General features: G+C 46.4%; 1 protein-coding gene across 4 annotated transcripts in view; it reads left to right on the forward strand.

Moving 5' to 3' along the window:
• LOC143815894 (membrane-bound glycerophospholipid O-acyltransferase 2-like) overlaps window positions 1-25638 on the forward strand; it is a 240873-nt gene that overhangs the window by 80602 nt on the left and 134633 nt on the right. The window lies entirely within an intron of this gene.

The raw sequence follows: 25638 nt of genomic DNA on the forward strand, positions 1-25638 counted from the left end.
GTTTGTCCCGTATAAATGGACCAGTAGAGTCATTTCTGAGGTTCATTCTTCGGTGTTGGTGGGTCACCCTGGGATTTTTGGTACCAGGGATTTGGTGGTTAGGTCCTTTTGGTGGCCTTCCTTGTCGCGGGATGTGCGTTCCTTTGTGCAGTCCTGTGGGATTTGTGCTCGCGCCAAGCCGTGCTATTCTCGTGCCAGTGGATTGCTTTTGCCTTTGCCTGTCCCGAAGAGGCCCTGGACGCATATTTCCATGGATTTTATTTCAGATCTTCCAGTCTCTCAGAAGATGTCTGTTATCTGGGTGGTTTGTGATCGTTTTTCTAAAATGGTCCATTTAGTTCCCTTGCCTAAGCTGCCTTCCTCTTCCGATTTGGTTCCACTGTTTTTTCAGAATGTGGTTCGTTTGCATGGTATTCCTGAGAATATTGTGTCTGACAGAGGATCCCAGTTTGTGTCCAGATTTTGGCGGTCCTTTTGTGCTAAGATGGGCATTGAATTATCTTTTTCATCGGCCTTCCATCCTCAGACGAATGGCCAAACTGAACGAACTAATCAGACCTTGGAGACTTATCTGAGATGTTTTGTTTCTGCTGATCAGGATGATTGGGTGACTTTTTTGCCATTGGCTGAGTTCGCCCTCAATAATTGGGCTAGTTCTGCTACTTTGGTTTCGCCTTTTTTTTTGCAATTCTGGTTTTCATCCTCGTTTTTCCTCAGGTCAGGTTGAGCCTTCTGACTGTCCTGGGGTGGATTCTGTGGTGGATAAATTGCAGCGGATTTGGAACCACGTGGTGGACAATTTGACGTTGGCACAAGAGAAGGCTCAGCGCTTTGCTAACCGCCGGCGCTGTGTGGGTCCCCGACTTCGTGTGGGGGATTTGGTATGGTTGTCTTCTCATTATGTTCCGATGAAGGTTTCCTCTCCTAAGTTCAAGCCTCGTTTCATCGGTCCTTATAAGATTTTGGAAATCCTCAACCCTGTGTCATTTCGTTTGGACCTCCCAGCATCATTTGCCATTCACAATGTGTTCCATAGGTCATTGTTGCGGAGATATGTGGTGCCTGTGGTTCCTTCTGTTGATCCTCCTGCTCCGGTCTTGGTCGTGGGAGAATTGGAGTATGTGGTGGAGAAGATCTTGGATTCTCGTGTTTCGAGACGAAAGCTTCAGTACTTGGTTAAGTGGAAGGGCTGTGGTCAGGAGGATAATTCCTGGGTTGTCGCCTCTGATGTCCATGCGGCCGATTTGGTTCGTGCCTTTCATTCGGCTCATCCTGATCGGCCTGGGGGCTCTGGTGAGGGCTCGGTGACCCCTCCTCAAGGGGGGGGGGTACTGTTGTGAATTCCGTCTGGGCTCCCTCTGGTGGCCTTTAGCGATACTGCGGGTCTGGAGCTGGGCTCAGCTGCCTCATTTCCTGCTATGCTGGTTCCTATTTAACTCCACCTGGACCTTTACTTGTTGCCTGCTGTCGTTGTATTCAGTACTGGTTCTGACCTCTCCTGGATCTCCCTGGTGACCTGTCTCTTTCTGAGAAGCTAAGTCTTGCTAGTTCTTTTTGCTCATTGTTTCCTTGAATATGTTTCTCAGTATATGACGTGTTCAGTCCAGCTTGCTTATATGTGATTTTTCGCTTGCTGGTAAGCTCTGGGGTGCAGAGTGCGCCCCTCACATCGTGAGTCGGTGTGGGGGTTCTTGTACTTTCTGCGTGGATAGTTTTTGATAGTTTTTGTACCGACCGCACAGATCCCTTGCTTTCTTCTGTCTATTTAGTGTTAGCGGGCCTCATTTGCTTAAACCTGTTTTTCATTCCTACGTTTGTATTTTCCCCTTAACTCACCGTTATTATTTGTGGGGGGCTGTCTAAACTTTGGGGTTATTTCTCTGAGGCAAGTGAGGCTTTGCTTTCTCTCTAGGGGTAGCCAGTTTCTTAGGCTGTGAAGAGGCGTCTAGGTTTTTAGGTAACGCTCCACGGCTGCCTTTAGTGTGTGTGGATAGGTTCAGGATTGCGGTCAGTATAGTTCCCACATTCCCGGAGCTAGTCCTACTATTCAGGTTTACCTATCAGGTCAGTTTGGTGATCCTACCACCGGATCATAACAGGACTGCTACTCCCATCCGGCTATGACTGTTGCCACATAAACAGTGACAGCATGAGCCGATGATGGGACAGTAGTCCCATCATCCGGCGACTGTTAAATTGTAAAACAAAAAAAACAAAACATTCATACTCCCCAAACACCTAATCCTCGACACCCACGTCTCCTGCAACAAAAATAAAATAATAAACCAACATATACTTATCTTTCCGCCGTAGTCCAGGTAATCCAGATTGTCCCACGACGATCTCATGTGTAGAACAGACACATCGGGAGATGTGGTCGCTATGTAAGCAGGTTGCTGAATGCAGTAACAGACATTAGGCAGAGCAAGGGTTAACAAATTAAACAGTTTAATTGAACAAGGGATTAACTCTTCACAGGGAGACAAATGATTAAGGGAGAAAAGATGCAGAACAATAAGTGCAGAATGAGAACAGTCTTTTTATAGATAATTTATAGTGTCCTTGGTATCCTTCCACGACAGGTGATCCTGCAGGGAGTTGCAATGTCCGCTACAGCTGAAATACTGTCCAGAGGTGAATCCTTCACACAACGGTCTGTCTTCTGGCGGCAGCGGTCGGTGTCCTGTACCTTCTGCTGAGCCCCTAGTCCATGAAAATGGTGTGGCTGAGGTAAAGAGGGCCACAGCGTCTCTCAGGTCCTGATTACACCTGCCGAGGTTCACTGGCAAGGAGTGCCATGAATATTTCTCTGGTACCCAGCCTCCTCTACACTGTACACCCGCTGTGCTCACAGTAATGGAGCGCACAGCACCTTTCTTCCCAGAGATCCCACAAGTGGCAGGGGGGGCTGGCACACAAGGCCCTTTGCAGCGCTGGTGCTCAGGAGATGGAGCACTTTTCTTCGCTCGCCACCTGCTGTCTGTTTGCACCAAAACTGACTGCTTCCGCACGCGCTGCGGCTTAGCTACACCCCCTGCTTCTAGATCAAGAGGTTTGTCTGGTCTTTTATTCTTTCCCCTGGACAACAGAGGAGACAGCCCTGACAGTTCTGGACCCAGCACAGGAGAGGTACCCTCAGCCCGTTCTTCCTCACTACAGCTCTACCTGGCCTCCAGTGATACACTGACAGGAAGTGATCCTCCCGCAGTGTATCACTGCGCTGCCGTGAGAGTTCACCAGAGTTCATACTCTCATTTGCGGCACCGCAGCATGAGAAAATTCTGTTCTACACATGAGATCGCTGTGGAACACTCTGTAATGGACCACGTCGGACAGGTAGTATTTATGTTGGTTTATTATTTTATTTTTGTTGCAGGTGATCGAGGACATCGGGGATTAGGCGATGCAGTAAATATGGTAAATTAAGATTAATAAATGAGTCTGTGTGATTATTTCAATTAAAGGACGTTATTTTGGCTTTGTGTTTATTTACCATATAACTATAGGATTAGTAATGGATAGGGGTCTTATTGACCCTCCTCCATTACTAATCTGTGGGCTTGATGTTATCAGACAATACAAAGGTGAGATCAACCCCACAAATATTACTCCACTTGCCACCACTACAGGACAAGTGGGAGGAGCGAGGCTAAGTGCCAGAATTGGGACATCTATAAGATGCGCCACTTCTGGGGCGGCTGAGAGCTGATGTTTTTAGCCTGGGGGTGCCAATATACATGGCCCCTTCCCAGGATATTAATATCAGCCCACAGCTGTCTGCCTTGTCTTTGCTGGTTCTATTTTATAGGGGGACCCCATGTCAATTTTTTCTGAAGTTCTCCTGTAAACTAGCCAGTAAAGGCTAAGCAAACATCTGTGAGCTGATATTAATAGCCTGGGTACCTTTATGGCTATTGACTCCTTCCCAGAAAATTAACATCAGCCATTGGCTTTCCCTCTGCTGGTTAAGAAAATAACACGGTAGCTCACACAATTTTTTTTTAGAATTTTTTTGAAAATTAAGCCTACTGTGTGTCATGCAGATGTCGTGTGTGTGTGTCTTTTATTTAACTATGTACCATTTTATTAATGAGGGTATCTGGCTGACACCTGTTCCATTAGTAAACCTCAGGCTTTATATATATATATATATATATATATATATATATATATATATATATATATATATATATATATATACATACACTCACTGGCCACTTTATTAGGTACACCTGTCCAACTTCTTGTTAACACTTAATTTCTAATCAGCCAATCACATGGCGGCAACTCAGTGCATTTAGGCATGTAGACATGGTCAAGACAATCTCCTGCAGTTCAAACCGAGCATCAGTATGGGGAAGAAAGGTGATTTGAGTGCCTTTGAACGTGGCATGGTTGTTGGTGCCAGAAGGGCTGGTCTGAGTATTTCAGAAACTGCTGATCTACTGGGATTTTCACGCACAACCATCTCTAGGGTTTACAGAGAATGGTCCGAAAAAGAAAAAAAATCCAGTGAGCGGCAGTTCTGTGGGCGGAAATGCCTTGTTGATGCCAGAGGTCAGAGGAGAATGGGCAGACTGGTTCGAGCTGATAGAAAGGCAACAGTGACTCAAATCGCCACCCGTTACAACCAAGGTAGGCCTAAGAGCATCTCTGAATGCACAGTGCGTCGAACTTTGAGGCAGATGGGCTACAGCAGCAGAAGACCACACCGGGTACCACTCCTTTCAGCTAAGAACAGGAAACGGAGGCTACAATTTGTACAAGCTCATCGAAATTGGACAGTAGAAGATTGGAAAAACGTTGCTTGGTCTGATGAGTCTCGATTTCTGCTGCGACATTCGGATGGTAGGGTCAGAATTTGGCGTAAACAACATGAAAGCATGGATCCATCCTGCCTTGTATGGAGCATCTTTGGGATGTGCAGCCGACAAATCTGCGGCAACTGTGTGATGCCATCATGTCAATATGGACCAAAATCTCTGAGGAATGCTTCCAGCACCTTGTTGAATCTATGCCACGAAGAATTGAGGCAGTTCTGAAGGCAAAAGGGGGTCCAACCCGTTACTAGCATGGTGTACCTAATAAAGTGGCCGGTGAGTGTATATATATATATATATATATATATATATATATATATAAGGAAAACAGCACAAATAAATAGAAAAAGATGGGCTTTAATGCCTGAGCAGCGTGGCAGCGTTTTGGATATGGTATCCTTTTTCAAGCTTGAGAAAGGATACCATATCCGAAACGTTGCCACGCCGTTCAGGCATTAAAGCCCACTTTTTTCTACTTTTTTGTGCTGTTTTCCTTTTTTATTCTTATTATTGGAAGCCATTGGACCATTGGTTTGGGAAGCGCTGCACAACAATTGTGGTAAATGGTAATATCAGATGCTGTTCCAATTTTGATCTCTCTCTCTCTCATATATATACCGGTATATATAATCTAATATATAAAGCTGTATGTGTGTATGTCCGGGATTGGCATCTGAACCGTCGCAGCTACAGCCACAAAATTTTGCACAGTCACACGTCTGGACCCCGAGAGCGTCATAGGCTATGTTGTGAGGTGAAATTTTAACCCCGCGCTTTCCAATTCACCAAACAATTTTGCCCCTATCTACATAATGGGAAAAAAGTGAAAGGAAAAGTGTTGGAGGCGTCTCAGCTACAGGCACAAAATTTTGCACAGTCACACGTCTGGACCCCGAGAGCGTCAAAGCTATGTTGTGAGGTGAAATTTTAACCCCGCGCTTTCCAATTCACCAAACAATTTTGCCCCTATCTACATAATGGGGAAAAAGTGAAAGGAAAAGTGTTGGAGGCGTCGCAGCTACAGGCACAAAATTTTGCACAGTCACACGTCTGGACCCCGAGAGCGTCAAAGCTATGTTGTGAGGTGAAATTTTAACCCCGCGCTTTCCAATTCACCAAACAATTTTGCCCCTATCTACATAATGGGGAAAAAATGAAAGGAAAAGTGTTGGAGGCAAATTAACAGCTGCCAGATGTGAACAAGGGGGACTTAAAGAATGAGAGCGATGGCGCCAAAGAGTATATACTGTACAGTTGCTAAGGTGGGGCCCCTACATGGGATAATCACCACAACACCACGGGGATATGAACACACACACAAAATGCGCCACACACTACCACGTGCTCGAACACATATACCACCCTCAGCGCACATTTCACCACACATACACCAACCTCGCCACATAAAAGTCGAAACACAAAAGTCGCCGCTCAAAAATCGCCACGCGCAAAACTCTTCACATGCAAAACTAGCCACACGTACAAAACTCACCTCATGGAAAACTCGCCACACGCAAAACTTGCACACGCGGAAAAATTGCCACATGCACAAAAGTTGCAACACATGCAAAAGTTGCCTCACACAAAACTTGCACATACTCAAAAGGCACCAAACATAAAACTCGCCACGCGCAAAACTTGCTGCACACAACTTGCTACACTAACCTGTCACATGCAACTCGACACACAAAAAGTTGCTACACGCATGTCGCCACACAAAACTCATCTCACAAAAGTCGCTACATGTATGTCGCCACACGCAACTCAACACACAACTTGACACACGAAACTCGCCCTAAAACACACACAAGTCTGGTATTATCCTTCAAAAATAAAAATCTGATTAATAAGCAGACAAACTACAAGAGCAACAAATGTACCATATAGGAATCCGGCAGCTGTCAGTCACATGACCAGTCTATTATGTGTATGTGTGAGCTAATATATACTGCTAGGGGGTGGGCTTACTGTTGGCTGGGGATTTATCAGGCTGCCAATTTAGCTTACAAATACTGAGGTAAAAATACTGACCAAATAACGTGTGAACGAGGTCTAATACAGGAGGAGATGACATACAGATATATACTATATACAGGAGGAGATGACACACAGGTATATACCATTTACAGGGGAGATGACACACAGGTATATACTATATACAGGAGGAGATGACACAGATATCTATAATATAACGCTGGGAGCGTCACTCTGTCCGAAGCCTTTATAGACTGCGCAAGCGCCGGCGCAGTCTGGACCCCACAGAGTGACGCTCCCAGGAGGAGATCGCGGTATGCGTAAGCACTGAACGCACACCGCAATCTCCAACGGAGAAGCAGGGACGAGCCAGGAGGGTGAGTATGTGATATTTACCTCTCCCCGTTCCAGTGATGCGCGCTGCTCCATCCTCCGCCTGCGACTGTTCAGTCAGAGGGCGGCGCGCATTAAAGCGTCATCGCGCCCTCTGAACTGAACGGTTCAGAGGGCACGATGACGCGCTTAATGCGCGCCGCCCTCTGACTGAACAGGCAGAGGACCCGGAAGATGGAGCGGCGCGTAGCAGTGGAACGTTGGACAGGTAAATATAGCAAATGCCGGGGGCCTGAGCTAGCGGCGACTCCGGCACCTGACCCCCCCAGCGCGCTGGTGTCCCCGCCTGCTCAGGCCACCAGCACTCGGCGCCCAGCACAGCCACGCACAGCCACCCACACTCACCAGAGCCACGCACAGCCGCCCACACTCACCAGAGCCACGCACAGCCGCCCACACTCACCAGAGCCACGCACAGCCGCCCACACTCACCAGAGCCACGCACAGACGCCCGTACTCACCACCGCCACGCACAGCCGCCCATACTCACCACCGCCACGCACAGCCGCCCGCACTCACCACCAACACGCACAGCCGTCCGCACTCACCACTGCCACGCACAGCCGCCCGTACTCACCACCGCCACACACAGCCGCCCGCACTCACCACTGCCACACACAGCCGCCCGCACTCACCACAGCCGCCCGCACTCGCCACCGCCACGCACAGCCGCCCGCACTCGCCACCGCCACGCACAGCCGCCCGCACTTGCCACTGCCACGCACAGCCACCCGCACTCGCCACCGCCACGCACAGCCACCCGCACTCGCCACCGCCACGCACAGCCGCCCACACTCACCACAGCCACGCTCAGCCGCCCGCACTCACCACAGCCAACTCAGCCGCCCGCAATCAGCACCGCCACGCGCAGCCGCCCGCACTCAGCATCGCCACGCGCAGCCGCCCGCACTCACCACCGCCACACACAGCCGCCCGCACTCACCACAGCCGTCCGCACTCAGCACCGCCACGCGCAGCTGCCCGCACTCACCAACGCCACGCGCAGACGCCCGCACTCACCACCGCCACGCGCAGCCACCCGCACTCACCACCGCCACGCGCAGCCGCCCGCACTCACCACCGCCACGCGCAGCCCCCCGCACTCCCCACCGCCACGTGCAGCTGCCCGCACTCACCACCGCCACGCGCAGCCGCCCGCACTCACCTCCGCCACGCGCAGCCGCCCGCACTCAGCACAGCCGCCCGCACTCAGCACAGCCGCCCGCACTCAGCACAGCCGCCCGCTCTCAGCACAGCCGCCCGCTCTCAGCACAGCCGCCCGCACTCAGCACAGCCGCCCGCACTCAGCACCGCCACATGCAGCCGCCCGCACTCTGCACAGCCGCCTGCACTCTGCACAGCCGCCTGCACTCTGCACAGCCGCCCGCACTCTGCACAGCCTCCCGCACTCTGCGCGCAGGATGGGAGCAGCACATGATAGGATGGGGGCGATGGATGGAACAGCACATGACAGGATGGGGACACAGGATGGAGCACCACATGACAGGATGGGGGCGCAGGATGGGAGCACATGACAGGATGGAGACGCAGGATGGGAGCACATGACAGGATGGGGATGCAGGATGGAGCAGCACATGACAGGATGGGGGCGCAGGATGGAGCAGCACATGACAGGATTGGAGAGCAAGATGGGAGCAGCACATACCAGGATGGAGACCATATACCAATATAAATGCTCACCACCCGGGCGTAGAACGGGTTCAATAGCTAGTATACTATATACAGGAGAGATGACACACAGGTATACTATATAGAGGAGATGACATACAAGTACATACTACATACAGGAGGAGATGACATACAGGTATATACTATATACAGGAGGAGATGACACACAGGTATATACTATATACAGGAGCAGATTACCTACAGGTATATAGTATATACAGGAGGAGATGACATACAGGTATATGCTATGTATAGGAGGAGATGACATACAGGTATATACTATATACAGGAGGAGATGACACACAGATATATACTATATACAGGAGATGACATACAGGTGTATACTATATATAAGGGAGATGACAAACATGTATATACTGAGGTGAAAATGAGAGGTGTGAGGTGAAAATGAAAAGGTGTGAGTGCAAAATGAGAGGAGTGAGGGAAACTAGTGGAGTGATCGGAAAATGACAGACGTGAGGTCGAAATGACAAGTGTTAGGGGGGAATGAGAGGAGTGAGGGGGAAAATAAGAGGAGTGAGGGGGAAAATGAGAGGTGTGATTGAGAAAATGAGAGATGTGAGGGGGAAAATGAAAGATGTGATGGGGAAAATGAGAGGCGTGATGGGAAAATAAGAGAAGTGAGGTGCTATAACTAACCACAGATATTTACTATGCCCAGGCAACGCCGGGCTCTTCAGCTAGTATATATATATATATATATATATATATATATATATATATATATACTAGCTGAAGAGCCCGGCGTTGCCTGGGCATAGTAAATATCTGTGGTTAGTTATAGCACCTCACTTCTTCTTATTTCCCGGGCTGAGGGTACCTCTCCTGTGCTGGGTCCAGAACTGTCAGGGCTGTCTCCTCTGTTGTCCAGGGGAAAGAATAAAAGACCAGACAAACCTCTTGATCTAGAAGCAGGGGGTGTAGCTAAGCCGCAGCGCGTGCGGAAGCAGTCAGTTTTGGTGCAAACAGACAGCAGAAAAGTGCTCCATCTCCTGAGCACCAGCGCTGCAAAGGGCCTTGTGTGCCAGCCCCCACTGCCACTTGTGGGATCTCTGGGAAGAAAGGTGCTGTGCGCTCCATTACTGTGAGCACAGCGGGTGTACAGTGTAGAGGAGGCTGGGTACCAGAGAAATATTCATGGCACTCCTTGCCAGTGAACCTCGGCAGGTGTAATCAGGACCTGAGAGACGCTGTGGCCCTCTTTACCTCAGCCACACCATTTTCCTGGACTAGGGGCTCAGCAGAAGGTACAGGACACCGACCGCTGCCGCCAGAAGACAGACCGTTTTAGGGCGAGTTTCGTGTGTCAAGTTGTGTGTTGAGTTGCGTGTGGCGACATGCATGTAGCGACTTTTGTGAGATGAGTTTTGTGTGGCGACATGCGTGTAGCAACTTTTTGTGTGTGGAGTTGCATGTGACAGGTTAGTGTAGCAAGTTGTGTGCAGCAAGTTTTGCGCGTGGCGAGTTTTATGTTTGGTGCCTTTTGAGTATGTGCATGTTCTGTGTGAGGCAACTTTTGCATGTGTTGCAACTTTTGTGCATGTGGCAATTTTTCCGCGTGTGCAAGTTTTGCGTGTGGCGAGTTTTCCATGAGGTGAGTTTTGCACGTGTGGCGAGTTTTGCATGTGGAGAGTTTTGCGCGTGGCGAGTTTTGAGCGGCGACTTTTGTGTTTCGACTTTTATGTGGCGAGGTTGGTATATGTGTGGTGAAATGTGCGCTGAGGGTGGTATATGTGTTCGAGCACGTGGTAATGTGTGGCGCATTTTGTGTGTGTGTTCATATCCCCGTGGTGGTGTGGTGATTATCCCATGTCGGGGCCCCACCTTAGCAACTGTACAGTATATACTGTTTGGCGCCATCGCTCTCATTCTTTAAGTCCCCCTTGTTCACATCTGGTAGCTGTTAATTTGCCTCCAACACTTTTCCTTTCATTTTTTCCCCATTATGTAGATAGGGGCAAAATTGTTTGGTGAATTGGAAAGCGCGGGGTTAAAATTTCACCTCACAACATAGCTTTGACGCTCTCGGGGTCCAGACGTGTGACTGTGCAAAATTTTGTGCCTGTAGCTGCGACGCCTCCAACACTTTTCCTTTCACTTTTTCCCCATTATGTAGATAGGGGCAAAATTGTTTGGTGAATTGGAAAGCCCAGGGTTAAAATTTCACCTCACAACATAGCCTATGATGCTCTCGGGGTCCAGACGTGTGACTGTGCAAAATTTTGTGGCTGTAGCTGCGACGGTTCAGATGCCAATCCCTGACTGCGTATCCCAAGATCGGACCTTTGAGATACCGCATAGTACTTACCCCCAACCACATTCACCCCAAGACCTATTTTCTACCTTCAATAAAGAGATGACAATTATTTATTTGGATAATTTGGCCACAGCGGCCATTTTATTAATAAAACAAACATAACAACCATTTATACATTTGTATAAAAAACTTTGAGGGGAGGGTTCTTGGAGCTAATAAATCTGGCACCCAATAGGCAAAAGCCCAAACCAACTTTTTTAAACCGATAACCTTCTTTACCCTCAGCCGTAACCACCAGCTCGAGGGCACCATGTAAACCGTTTACCGGGCAAATCAACACCAAAGCTCCCGAGGTAAAATCCCCGTCCAGAGCCAGTAAACCAAAGCCAGATCAGCCCCATAAAAAACCAAGAACCCCGCCCCCCGCCAACCACGAGCAGCACTGAACACCTCAGGCTCGCGAGTGCCCCACCACCGCCATGGCTCTCTCAACCCCCTCCTGAATGGCCAACATCCACAAATCCAAACCAATCTCATTCAAATGAACGCCATCACTCCTCCAAAAATTTCCCACACCAACTTCCAAATCGAAATGCCGAACTGCCACACCCCCATTATGGGAAACAAAGCTCACCACGGCCCTGTTCAGCTTGACCCGGGCCCTATTAATCCCTTTAAGGGAACGTGCCGCCCTCCACGTTTTCCTAGGCACGATGTCGGACCAAACCGTCACCATCCCTGGAAAGGATACCCACAACCTCAAAAAATGATAACGGATATCCCGGATTAACTCTCTCACTGGCTTAGACCCCAAATCATTCCCACCCAAATGCACTACAACAATATCCGGGGAACAATCCAAACTAGCAGCGCGGGCAAACTCAGCTAGTACCCTATACCACAACATGCCCCTGAAACCCAACCATCGGACCACCACCACATCTCTCTTAAAACCCAGTTGCCTACCATCTATCCGAGCATCAGCGCGAATCGCGCCCCAATGCACAAAAGAGTGTCCGAATATCCATGCCAGCAGTGGGGTCCTACCTGCAAAATATAACAACAATTAATTCCTGCCCGACAAAACCAACATCAATGACGAACATAAGACAAATACCGATTAGACGACCACCTGCCAATACTCCGAATCACCTCCGGCCCCAAACCTAAACCAGCAGCCTCAGATGCTGCCCCAATCCTGAACGAGTGTGTCCCAAAGGAAAAAGGATCAAGGCCTAAAAATGCGAGCCCCTTGCTCAATACTGCCGCGAACTGAAACCGTGACAAAAACTCCCCTTGTCGGTGCCGTAACAGTGGACCAGACCTATCAAGCCACAAACTCCAATAAGCCTCCAAGCACCGATGGGGGCACATGAAACTCCCAACCACCTTTCCTAAAACCACGCGCTTTCCTTTTCCAAACTGATCGGTCTTTGACCGCCGAATCCAAAACGAAATTCCACCAGCCCAAAATTCCATATCCTCAGCCAACAAACCCGCCGCTTCAAACCTATTAGGTGACACCAACTCACCGAGCCTCGAACGCCCCGAAAAAAGCCAATGAAAACACCAACCTAAACAAAACAGCCTCAAAGTTAGAACTACAAATTTTTCCCAATGCGTCACCCAAACGCTCCAACGTCCCAAAAGATATGGGCCTACGCGTATCGCAACTTGACAAACCCTTCCGAAAACCTTTTAACGCCTGCCGAATCAAGAAATCCTTAGTAACGTCGACGGAACCCTGAAGCTTAAAACCAAAAGCCAAACCGGCTATAAATTTACTCAGCTTTGACACCGACCAACCCCATTCGAGCGCCGACCCAATCAAAAGCAACATCTCCATCACTCTGTCACCCTCCGATTCAACTGAACCCAACTGCTCCAACCACTCCTCCCACAAATGCCACGATGATTCGTAACCTGACCCCATCCTTCCTGACACCGAGGACTGTATCAACCGACCTCCTCGTCCGCAACAATCCGCCACAAATGAGAAGGGCATGTCGTTCCTGTCTCCTCTGCTTCTGGAGCCAACTCCCGGAAACGTTCCCACTGCGAACGAGACAAAGCATCTGCTATAGAGTTTTGAACACCAGGAACATGAACAGCCGAAATCCATGTATTCAACTCTAAACACCGCAAGACCAACTCCCGGACGAGTCTGATTACCGGGGGAGAGGAAGAAGAAAGATTATTAATCACCGACACCACACTCAAATTATCGCAATGGAAACGTACCCGCCTATCCTGAAAAGTACTACCCCAAATAAACACCGAAACCACAATTGGAAACAGCTCCAACAACGCCAAATTTTTGGTTAAACCAGCTACACCCCACCAATCAGGCCATCGACCAACAATCCATTTTCCTGCACAATATGCCCCATATCCAACACTGCCTGCAGCATCCGTAAAAATGTCGCAATCAAAATCATTCAAATCCTCCTGTTGAATCAAAGCCCTACCGTTATAATTGTCCAAAAAACGCCGCCAAATCACTAAATCCTCCCTATGCTCTATGTTCAGACGTACGAAATGATGTGCCAACCGCACTCCAGCGGTTGCCCTAGACAACCTCCTGCAAAATATTCTGCCCATAGGGATGATACGGCATGCAAAATTCAAACGTCCCAACAGCGACTGCAACTCTTTTAACGTAACTTTGCGCAATTTCTCACATCTCAACACCTCCAGCCGTAAAGCCAACAACTTCTCCTCAGGCAACCGGCACTCCATCCTCTCCGAATCTATGAGAATGCCCAAAAAACTCAAAACCGTGCAGGGTCCTTCCGTTTTCTCCCGCGCTAAAGGCACACCAAACTGTCCGGCCACCCATTCCATGGTGGCCAACAAATTGCCACATAACAGAGAATCTGGGGGGCCGACAAACAAAAAATCATCCAAGTAATGGATGACAGACGGAACCTGGGAAACATCCCGAACTACCCACTCAAGAAATGTACTAAAAGCCTCGAACAGCGAGCAAGAAATTGAACAACCCATAGGAAAACACCTGTCCAGATAAAAAACCCCGTTCCAAAAACAACCTAACAATGGGATACTATCGGGGTGAACCGGAAGCAATCGGAAAGCCGATTCAACATCTGTCTTAGCCAATAACGCACCAGCGCTGTACCTACGCACCCATTGTACCGCAGCATCAAAAGAAGTATACACCACGGAACAAAGCTCTTCAGTGATGCCATCATTAACTGACTGGCCCTTTGGATATGACAGATGTTGGATCAGGCGAAACTTATTAGGCTCCTTCTTAGGGACCACCCCTAAAGGCGACACTACCACTCCCTCAATAGGTAAAGCACTAAACGGCCCGGCCATACGCCCTAACTCAACCTCCTTTGCCAATTTAGCCGTAACCACGTCCGCCTGTAAATGAGCCGACCTCAAATTCTTTTTTGAAAACGGGATAGTATGAGCCGGATGAGGAATCCGAAAACCCTCCGAAAAACCATCCCACAGTAACCTCGCCTTTACCTGATCTGGATACCTACTTAGATAAGGGGCCATCCTTTGAACCATCACTGTTGTCACCCCCTTGACCGCCTCCCACTGCAGGTTTACCCCTTGCCTTTTTAAAACATTTGGCCACACCATGCGAGGCCCCGCCGCAGTGAGAACAGACATTCTTGAACTTGCATGTACTGCCGTATTTGCATTGGCCGTCATTGAACTGCCAACACGTCCCTGTTTTATCCTTAACCCCCTGTGACCCCTGTCCCCCAGTTCCCTGTCCTGACTGCTGACCACTACTCCCTCCTCCCCCATGAAAGGACTGCCCAAACCGAGTTGGCGCCATAACTTTCAACCACAAACCTATATCCTTTTGCTCCCATTTTATCTCGGGCCTGACCGCCTTCCTTTGCCGAAACTGCTCGTCATAACGTAACCACGCCTGGCCCCCGTACACCCTGTATGCCTCCCCTATCGCATCCACGTAGCAAAACAGACCCGAACAGTTCTCCAGAACCTTTTCCCCGATAACACTTGCCAAAATGAAAAACGCCCGCTGCCAGTTCACAAACGTCTGTGGTATTAAACGCCAACGCCTCTTTTCCTCCTCCTCTTTTTTACTATCCTCCTTCTTACCCTTGTCCAAATTAAACTTCTCTAGAGGCAAAAGGGAAAAAATCTCCACATATTCATCTTTCCAAATTTTTTCTTTTATTTCTTTCTTTAAATGAGCCCCCAACGGCCCCTCAAAACACACATAAACCTCCCCCTTAGCTCTATCATCCAATTTTATCGTATCCCCTTTATCCTTTTCCGTCTGAACTGACACCGACACCCCTGCCGCTGACGCTTGCTCTGCACCACTCGCCCTATCGGACCCCACTACCATTCCCGCACCAGAACCAGATACCGGCAACCATGCTCCTACTGGGGACGACCGCACATTATCCAAACCCCCCCCCCATCCAATCTCCTCAAAATCTGAGACATACCCGCCAAAAGCTCCCTAAGCCCCGGCACCCCCGCAGTGCTAGCCTCTCCTCTCCCAGACAAATCAAACCCCCCAGGACCCGCTTTCCCCAGACCGAACTCCACTATCCCACACCGCAACAGACTCAGCCTCATACTCACGAAGCTGCGCAGGTGCTGCGTCCCTGCCAGCCGTGCGATCTCCGAATTCGCGTGAGTCACTCCAGGATCCGGAATCCTCTGCGCCGCTGTGTTGCTCCTGGCCCGCGCCCCTGGCCTCCTCGTCACCAGGGGGGACCGGAGCAGAAGAGATGGACCTCTCCCTCGACCTCCTGGGCGACCTGGACCTGGCGGCTGCCAGCCCGTCTTCAGGCCTGTCTTCTCGCTGGGCCCTGCCACGAGACCCAGCCGCTGCCACATTGCGCCCAGTCCGAACTGGGCCAGGCTGAGGGGTTGAAATACGCCTGCCCGTCGCACTGGTTCCCGGAGCGCCGCACCTCCCAGGTACCCGGGGTGAGTCCAACCCCGAGTCACCCGCCGACGATCCGCTGCTGCTCCTCCACGCTGCCGCTGCTCCCTGGGGTCTCCTCCTCGACGTTGAGGCCGGCGCCAGCGCCGCAGCTACTGCAGCTGCTCGCCGGGTGCTGCTCCTGCTGGCCGCCGCCATGTTTGCCCCTTGAACCGGAACTTCAGCGGGCACTTCCGGTGCGGCCTGCACAACTCTCCTGGCCTGCACCACCGCTGTTCCGGACCGCCGCCCAGCACCAGCAGCGCCGACCGGAGGATTCCTGCCGGAGGGCGGGCCGGGGTGTACGGGTGACCGGCGGCCCGCTCCCTCCGCAGGGTCCCGAGAGGGGCTCCGTGGCTGGCGGCTGCCGCGCGCTCTCAGCTCCGGGGACAAACGCTCCGGGGGACGAGTCCTCCTGGTTCTGGTCCCCTGTCCTCCAGGACTGCCCAGCAACGATGCCAGCTGGTCCTCCAACCAGCCATCTCGCCTGGACCGCGCCATCTCCCGCAGCTGCCCGAGAATAGAGGTCACCGACGACATCGTGCACCTTCACTGCTTGGATGCCTAAAAGGTAATGGCCCCCTTTCCCGCACTTTCTCTATGAACCCGCCCCACAAATTACGGACCACCCCTTTCCCCCCCATCCCACAAACCAATCCCGACTGTCCCTGCCTGAATTCAAACAATGCTTTCCAAAGTTCCCTTGGCAACGCAGTCATGGGGAGCTTTCGATTAACTACGTTCCTACAGCCCCCCCCCCCCGCTGGACATACACACATACACACATTCAGCTTTATATATTAGATATATATATTCACTTATATTTGTTTTGTGTGTGTAAACATATTTGAACATGGTATGTAATGATATTATGGTCGTTAATGGAGAATGTAAGAGGTTGGACAAGGAAATGACATCACAACTTTTTTTGTTAAATAATATATCTCTATTTAGCTTGCAAGTCCGCAGAGAAAACGCATAAAAATTTGCATCAAATCCCCATTAAAACCACATATAAACCGTGCCGATATTCAACTGCTTTTTCTGCCAAGAGTGGAAGAATCCCCGCAGAATTTTGCAAAAGCAAATCCCCAACGTGTGCACATACCCTTTCATCTCATCGTACGTCTCCTTTCATATGCGGCCTTTCAAGTAAAGGAACTTGATGACTGCTCTATATTCCACTGGGTCCATTATCAAACCTCACACCACTTCAGCACCTGTAAAATCAAGACCGTTAACAGTTCTGAGGTGCAAATTGGCACATAACTTATAGAAATTTATATCATTACACATGTGCGGTTTCAGCATCCTGTGATAGAAGTGGGTCAGGGGAAACCTTTAACCCCTTCCTGACATGCACTGTACTAGTATTGCTCTGCATGAGATGCGTTCCCGCAAACAGCAGTACTAGTACGGTTCACCGATCGTGTGGCCTAACTGAGCGCCATGGTGATCGGATGCTGGTGTCAGCTGTATGTGACGACTGACACCCCACAGCAATGCCAACAATCGGTTCTAGCACCGATCATGGGTATTTAACCCCTCTGATGCAACTGTCAATAGTGACAGCGACATAGAGGGGCATCGCGCAGTGAGGGGCTCCATATGCGCTTCCATCAGGATAACAAATATCAGGACATCAGGATATTAAAGTGTAAAAATATTTTTTTAATAAAATCCCTAAATAAAGAAAAAAAATAAATGCTTTTCCAATAAATAAATTTATGTAAATAAAAACCCAAAAGCACACATATTTGGTATCGTCATGTCCGTAACGACCCGCTCTTTAAAACTGTCTCACTAGTTAACCCCTTCAGTGAACACGTAAAAAAAAATTTTAAAGAGGCAAAAAACTATGATTTATCATCATCCCACTTAACAAAAAGTGCAATAAAACGAGATCAAAAACACGGATGTAAATAAAAATGGTACCACTGAAAACACCATTTTGTCTTGCTAAAAACAAGTCACCAAACAGCTCCATCTGCAGAAAAATTAAAAAAAGTTATAGCTCTAAGAATAATAATATTATTTTTTCTATAAACTAGTTTAGTAGCTTTGTGTAAACGCATCAAAGCATTAAAAAAAACAATATAAATGAGGTATCGCTGTAATCGTGCTGACCCGGACCAATTTTACCATACCCGGAACTGTGTGTAACAAAAAACAAAAAAAATTCCTGAATTGCCACTTTTTGTTCATTCTGTCTCCCAAAAATCATAATATAAAACGATCAAAAAATGTCATGTGCCTGAAAATGGTACAAAAAAAAGTCTGCTCGTCCCGCAAAAAAACAAGTCATTACATGACTCTGTGGGCCAAAATATGAAAAAATTATAGTTCTCAAAATATGGTGATGCAAAAACTAGTTTTCGCAATAAAAAGCGTCTTTTAGTGTGTGACAGCAGCCAAACATAAAAACCTGAAATAAATCTGGTATCGCAGTAATTGCACCGACTTGAAGAATAAAGTCGTCTAAACACTTATAACACATGAGGACCGGCATAAAAAATGAAACCAATTCTTCACATGCTGTTGATTTTTTTAATTCTGCCTCCCAAAAATCGCACATTTATCCTGTGCTCTGCACTGAGTGCTTACATCAGGGTTTCTGTGTAAATCTCTGAAATATGTTATTAAGATAGAACCCTCAGCGAAAAATTCTCTATAATGTGGCAGATTAAGGCACTGTGGATGCCATAGGACCTGTGATCCAGCGGTGTCTGTCCTTTTAGGATGACATAAAAGTGCCGTCGGCCACAGTTTTGTGTACTTCTGAGAAGGACACTGCTGAACAGAGGCCAGACGGAGCCCAGAGTATATCTGCTGCCTCATTATAGTGAATGCTAAGCATCTCATGTGTTTTTTCATAGATTTCACAAGCCATTATGCTATTCACATTTCATGCATCACACATTCATTTGCTTTAGTACAATTGAGTGCAGCCATTTATCTATTTGCTATGTAAGTTGTTTTTTGGTTATGCATCAGTTCAGACTAGTTCTCTGTTCAGTCAGTTTACCATTACTCTCCAGAATCATGAGCTGGCCATAATGTACTGGTCACTACAGCGTACTGGTGACTGCAACATACTGGTCCCTACAACGGCATTTTGCAACTTTCACTCCGCAACATCCACTGCTGCCTGTTCCTGGAAAACACCCATGGAATAAAAATAGTCACTAAATCTGTAGATAAATTCCAAAAGGGTTACAATTTCCAAAATGTGGTCACTTGAGGGGGGATTCTGTTTTTTCTAGCACTTAGGGGCTTTTTATATGGAATCCGCAAACTAGTTTAGGAAAATCTGCGCTTCAGGAGGCAAATAACGCTCCGTCTCTCCCGAGTATCTCCATATGGCAAAGTAGTACTGTACAGACACATATGGCGTATTTCTACATTCAGAACAAAATTGTGGAACAAATTCTGGTGCATTTTACCCATTTCCCAGTGTGAAAATATAAAACTTGGGGCTAAAATACAATCTTGGTGGTAAAAATGTAAATTATTTTTTCTTCACTGCCTAATGGTATACAAGTCTGTGACACACCTGTGGTGTCAATATAAGCACTGCACTCCTAGATGAATTTATTGAGAGGTTTAATTGCTAAGATGGGGTCACTTATGGGGGGTTCTGCTATTCTGACACCTCAGGGGTTCTGCCAATGTAACATGGAACCCTCAAGCAAGTGCATCAAAATCTGCACTGTAATATGGCACTACTTCCCTTCTGAGCTTTGCACTGTGCCTTAAAAGAAGTTTTCGTCCACATATGGGGTATTGGTGAACTCAGAAGAAATTGCACAACAAACTATGGGGTCCATTTTCTCCTTTTGCTCTTGTGAAAATACAAAATTTGTGGCTAAAAAAGATTTTTGTGGGAAAAATTAGATTTTTTTGTTTTTTAATTTTCACGGCTTAAAATGATAAACTTCTGTGAAGCACCTGTGGGTTCAAGGTGCTCAATACACATTTCGATAAGTTCCCTAAGGGGTCTAGTTTCCAAAATGGTGTCACTTGTTGGGGGTTTCCACTGTTTAGGCACATCAGGGGCTCTCCAAACATGACATGGTGTCTGCTAATTATGCCAGCAAATTTTACATTCAGAAAGTGAAATGGCGCTCCTTCCCTTCCGAGCCCTGCCCTGTGCCTATATGGTAGATTTCCCCCACATATGGAGTATCGGCATGCTCAGGAGAAATTGCACAACAAAATGCATGGTCTGTTTTCTCCTGTTACCTCTGAAAAAGTTAAAAAAAATAGGCCTAGAGGAAATTTTTTGTTAAAAATGTTTATTTTTTTTCTTCCAAATTCCAAAAATTCCTGTGAAGCACCTGAAGGGTTAATAAACTTCTTGAATGTGGTTTTCAGTACCTAGAGAGGTGCAGCTTTTAGACTGGTGTCATTTTGGGGTATTTTCTGTCATATAAGCCCCTCAAAGTCACTTTAAATGTGAGGTGGTCCCTAAAAAAATGGTTTTGCAACTTTTATTGTAAAAATGAGAAATCGCTGGTCAACGTTTAACCCTTATAACTTCCTAACAAAAAAATTATGTTTAAAAAATTGTGCTGATGTGGAGTAGACATGTGGGAAATGTTATTTATTAACTGCTTTTGTGTGATATGACTTTCTGATTAAAGGGCATAAAAATTAGAAGTTTGAACATTGAGAAATTTTCAAAAATGTCACCAAATTTGTATTTTTTTCACAAATAAACGCAAGTCATATCAAATAAATTTTACAACTATCAGAAAGTACAATATGTCATGAGTAAACAGTCTCAGAATCACCAGGATCTGTTGAAGTGTTCCAGAGTTTTGACCTCATAAAGTGACGGGGCAGAATTGTAAAAATTGGCCTGCTCAGGAAGGTGAAAACAGGCTTCGGGATGAAGGGGTTAATGAACACCCATTGTAAACTGAAATTTGCAACATTTGTTCATCTAAAATTCATTCACATTTTCTTGATTTATTTATGCGCATTATTTGTTTTTGTTTTTGTTTTTACAACATAGCCATGCCATTCCATGGTTTAACCTAGATTTAGTTCCCTAAGAAGAATATCAATTTGTGAGCATATATCGCAGAAAAAAAAGTAGCAGGTGGGTAGGATTAAGTTAAAATTCTAAAGCTTTGTAGATCTAATAATGTGTGTCCCTACCTTCGGGATTGATCCAATGATGGTGTATGGATGGCACAGAGAAATCAAAATGTTTGCTGCTAAACTGCCAGTTCATCACTGAAATATAGATGATTGGTTTATAATGGCCTATATCATGGATGAGCTGCAGCAAAGCATCTGGAGATATGAACCCTGGATCATAGTGTGATCATCTGAAAGCAACCCTCTACACTGCTGTGTACTATAACAAACAGTACAGCTGGGATCCTGAAAGCCCTGCTCTGTGACTAGCATGACCATGCCGTGTCAGTCTCCTTCAGGCAGGGGCTATAGCACGTCATGAAGATCACATTTACTGATTGTCAATGTGATCACCTTGTGGCAAAGGACATAACACAACCAGAAATTGTCACTCAGAAAACAGATTTGGTGAATTGTTGGCCATAAGTCACATGTGACTTTACCATCATAAACAATCATTTAAATCACTTGCAACTTGTTGGTCTATAGTTTTTGTTTGGGTTTTTTTTTTACAGCAAAACCACAATTCTAAAATAATTGCAAGTCAGAAACGTATCGTGCAGTTCTTTTGTTTTTTTTCACTTATATGAGACTTAAATGTTTTTCCACAAACAGGGTTCCATTTTAATCAATAGATCTTTGAATAATAATAATTTCCACAACTGGATGTATTGAAAAAAGTAATCTCCCTGTGCTAAGATAATCTTATAAATGTGCCCCTGCTTTGCACAGTGTAATGGCAGTATCTGACCATGCAGGAACATGGTCTGATCGGGATTTGGATGTTTCGCCCCGAGCAGTTCGCCCCCAGTAGTTCGCCCCCAGCAGTTCGCCCCGGATGTTTGTACCCTTGTGGTTTATGAATTCCCGTCTGTCATCAATGTTTCGCCCCCAGCAGTTCACCCCCGGATGTTTGTACCCTTGTGGTTCATGAATTCCCATCCATCATCAATGTTTCGCCCCCAGTAGTTCGCCCTCTGATGTTTGTACTCCTGTGGTTCATGAATTCCCATCTGTCATCAATGTTTCGCCCCCAGCAGTTCACCCCCCGGATGTTTGTACTCCTGTGGTTCATGAATTCCCGTCCATCATCAATGTTTCGCCCCCAGCAGTTCGCCTTTGGATGTTTGTACCCCTGTGGTTCATGAATTCCTGTCCGTCATCATGTGCGGGGTCGAAATGTACTCAGGGGCGAACTGCTGGGTGCGAAACATCCTATAACCGGTCTGATCATACCACATCTCTGGGCCAGGGGAGGAAGTAAAAGAGTATACAGATAATACAGCTGGGGATTGCAAGTTATTTTTTATTTAAGGTAAAACGTTGCTTAAAATGTTTTATCTTAAATAAAAAATCACTTGCAATCTCCAGCTGTATTACTTGTATACTCTTTTACTTCCTCCCCTGGCCCGGAGATGTGGTATGATCAGACTATGTTTGTAAGATTATCTTGGCACAGGAACATTTTTAAGAGCATCCAATTGACGAACTTATTGTTATCATTATTATTTATTATTCAAACATCTATAAATGGGGAAAAGGAAGGCAGCACTCCATATATACTTAGGTGAAAAAGCAAATTTTTTTCAGAACCACATGGCATGTCGATGTTTCGGCTCACACTGAACCTTTTTCAGCTCACACTGAACCTTTTTCCGGTCTTGAAACACATAACATACTACTCAGTAGTGCAAGTTGATAAAATATATTGCAAAGTTTCTCATCAGGGAAATATGCTTCCACTTTTGAGCTACTTCTTTCTTTCCTTTGCCTCCTGAGCTTATATTCCTTAAAACAAAGTGGACCGCAAAAACAGTGAGGTGTCAGGTTACAGAGCCTATTATAGTCTAAGTTGCGGTATAGGCAGGAAGAATGAACAGTAGAGTTATAAAACAGACAAATAGAGACTCAGAAAAATCATGCTGAGCTTTCTAGCAAGTTTTTACACCTCAGAGCTTGATTCCCATCTACACAGCTCAGTACTGCTGCATAATTTATTTCATGCGACTGCTGCTTTACTTTGTGTGCTACCTAAGGCGTAAAGAGCAGAAATCCATCTCTGTGTGCTGTTGTATATGGGAGCCATCCATAACAGCTAGTCTCTTCCTGCTAGAGTCAATTGTAAATTACGAGATAAAGCCTGCCAATGTGAAAACTGTTGAAATTGCAAGTTAAAGTTACTAGTCATATAGTGACCAGAGATCCTCATGTACATAAAGGACGGTTTGTTCTGAAAGTTACTTGAAAGTACAAATACCCTTCCATGCCATGCAACCAACGATGTGGTTCTATTTACAGAGAGATTCCCCATACTGTAGTTATATTCAAACAGTGATGTAGCAGAAGGCAATGGAATGATGTCCACACAACACGATTGCTTTGATTTATGGTCAGGGGCGACTTCCACTTCAGTACATGCACAATGTTTGTATGTGAAAGCTCTTAATTAGACAACAATTTAAACATGAATTATAAAGACAATTCTTCAAGCCTATGCGTCATGAAGATCACGTCAAGTCTATGCACACCTATTTTATTATCCAAGTGCACCTAATATAAAAATAAAACGACTTCCAATAGTCTCAATTAAAAATGTCTTGCCAATCCTCGTCATATATACTTTACATACAGGCCTATGGCCCACAGGTTGAATTGACTCTAAGAGCTCAAGCAACATGCAAATATCTATCCGAGTAAGAGCAGAGTGTCAGCTGTAAAAGATAAGATGGATCCTGCACATCAACGGTGCCCACAAAATGACTGTGATGCACTATTACACTGGTTTAAATTATAGGGGTTCTTCAGTGAAAGCAAGTTTTCGCCTATTCACCTGAGAAGTGATAACTCATTGTTCAGTGGGGGGGGGGGGGGGCCTTTGCTGGTAACCGAAATAATTGTTGGTACAGGGAATTTTTATCCTTGAGGGAATACCTTTATCGGTTTCAAAATGGAATGGTAGGTTAGATATCTGATCGCTGCTCCTTTTATTCTCTTGCGCTGGCAAAAAGGACCAAGCGCAGCGCTCAGCAGCCCCACAGGGATCGAATAGAGCGGTGGTCGAACATGCGGCTCTATGTCAAATGAATAAAGTGTGGGGAACAAGTGGCTCTTTCCTCCGCTATACATTTCAACTGGATGTGCATCCAAGTACACACATTCAGCTTAAACTAGCAGTGAGCCCCTTCCACCCCAGATGCACCATCTGCAACCACAATCGCTACACCCTGACTTATGGGCCAATCTGGGGATTCCACAGTTCCTTGGAGGGCCAGTTCATGTCTGTTCAGATCAATTCCTCTAAAATTAGCAAGTTTGTCCCTCTATAATCTAACCTGCATAATGCTAGCTTACTTGGTATTAAAATTCCTTTAACTCCATTTTGTTGCACCTAGTTAAGCAAGTAAAAAATGATTGGCAGAATGTTAAAAGGTATACTATCCATGAGAGTAAGAAGAACAAGGAAGCAAATGCTGAAAGGTAAAATGAATCAACTTTATTAACAAAAAAATCTAAAATAGTGTGAAAATGGAGATACAAATACAGAATTAAACTGCCCAAATGGGTAGTACAGCCATATGTAATTAAATCATTATTATCATACATAGCCAATCCCTCAACTCTAATTGTCAAATCATCATAGGATAAACAATTCCATACATGCCGCCTTTACACAAAGTTCACATATGCAAGAGATACGTCAAGTTTAAAGTAACCAGTTTGGATTTAAATAAGAACTTCCAAAGAGTTACGGTAATACATTAAAGTATTAGTAAACCTTAGTACATGGAGATAAATATGAAGATTATGAAGATAATGTAATCAAAAAGATAACATATCTGTGTGAGCAGGTAAAGGGTATACGGCCTAATCAGGCAGATCTGCACTGCCTGATTAGGCCATATACCCTTTACCTACTCACACACATATATGTTATCTTTTTGATCTCCTGTTAGTACTTATGGCTACCACATTTACTGCTGCATTAGAGGCATTAGCCCTATTCTGAAACATATGCAAATGACATTTTCACCTTTGTGGTAGTTTCCAAGGATTTCACACTAGCACTATACCTTATTTAATTGATGATCTTTGATATTTTCATCTGCATGTTTAACTAACAAAGATCTTACATAGTCAGAACCAGTGGAAAATAGTGAAGTCTTCTGCATGGCACATATAGCCATCCCTGTGCATTAAGATGATCAAATATTGCTGCAATCCTTATTGATACCCGGGATACCAGCACAGTGCATTTCAGTGACTTCAGTGATATATGCACACATATACTCCCACATAGTATTTGGGGACTCTGCAGGCTGAAACTAGCTGTTTTAAGTAGATATTTACACTATCTTCATATGTATCTCCATGTACTAAGGTTTACTAAT

Source organism: Ranitomeya variabilis, chromosome 3, assembly GCF_051348905.1.
Source record: "Ranitomeya variabilis isolate aRanVar5 chromosome 3, aRanVar5.hap1, whole genome shotgun sequence".
NCBI classification, from domain to species: Eukaryota; Metazoa; Chordata; class Amphibia; order Anura; family Dendrobatidae; genus Ranitomeya; species Ranitomeya variabilis.